Source organism: Rutidosis leptorrhynchoides, chromosome 4 (genome assembly GCF_046630445.1).
Source record: "Rutidosis leptorrhynchoides isolate AG116_Rl617_1_P2 chromosome 4, CSIRO_AGI_Rlap_v1, whole genome shotgun sequence".
Classification (NCBI taxonomy): Eukaryota; Viridiplantae; Streptophyta; class Magnoliopsida; order Asterales; family Asteraceae; genus Rutidosis; species Rutidosis leptorrhynchoides.
The window spans coordinates 111,952,930-111,954,162 of record NC_092336.1 but is presented as its reverse complement, the minus strand read 5'-3'; positions in this window follow the sequence as shown (position 1 = coordinate 111,954,162).

The window sequence follows — 1,233 nt, the reverse complement described above, 5'->3', positions numbered from 1 at the left end:
GACTTCAGATAAAAAGAAGATGCATTGGATTCGTTGGAATCAAACTCTAGCTTCTATCGAGCATGGCGGTTTGAATATTGGTAGTATCTGAGCTTTTAATTACGCCCTTCCTTTTAAATGGATTTGGAGATTTGTGTCATTCGAAAACCCCAAATGGTGTAAGGTTATTCGTGCCATTTATGGACAACAAGGTGGCCTCGATGGGTGTTTTTCGAACAGTACATCTACTTGGTTATCTATGGTTAAATTTTTTATAAAATCTAAACAAGATGGTATTATTTCTAGTAACTCTTTACGGGTCAAAATTGGAAATGGAGCATCGATTAAATTTTGAAAAGACAATTGGAGAGGCGATGACATCTTAAGTTCCAAGTATCATCGACTGTTTCATCTCGATTGTAATCCGGACTGCCTTTTATCTGATCGCCTGGTTGAAGGAAATTGGAGGTGGGAGTGGCGCAGGAATTATATTGGAACACGTAATGAAGCCGCGGTGCTTCAAATGATAACAAAAATTGGTTCTCCTACTATTGTTTCCTCAATTGACGATAGATGGGAGTGGTGTATTTCTGAGGATGGTATCTTCAACGTTAGTAGTACGCACAAGTGTTTAGATGCGGTAATGCTACCGGTCACGGACATCAAGTTCAAATGGGTCAAGCAAGTGGCGCGGAAGATCAATGTTTTTCTATGGTGAGTAGCATGGGATAAGTTACCAACTCGGTTCGTGGGATGGAAATTAATGACATCGGTTGTCTTGTTTGTAATTATCGAGTGGAGTCCTTGAACCACGTTTTATCTGGATGTGAATTGGCTCGTGATTTATGGAGGAAAATCAAGATGTGGATCAACGAGAATTTTGTTCGTGATTTTGATTCATGGAGTGAATGGTTCGATTGGTTTCAAACTTGGCAAACTAGTGCAGAATTGAAAATCAAGTTCTACATCATAATGGCTTCTCATCTTTTGCATATATGGAGATATGGTAATAACGTCTTATTTGGTTCTCGAATATTAAAGAAGGATTGTTTATTTGATACGATTCGTAACTTTTTCTTTAGATGGCTTTGTAATAGAGGAAAAGTTGTAAGTCGTTGTGATAGTTGGCTTATTAACTATAACAACCCTCACATTTTCATACTTGAATTGACTAATTTGTCTATAGGGTTGTTATCCATACGTAATATATAATTAAATTCAACGTTGATCAAATATTTATTTTTAGTCGACACG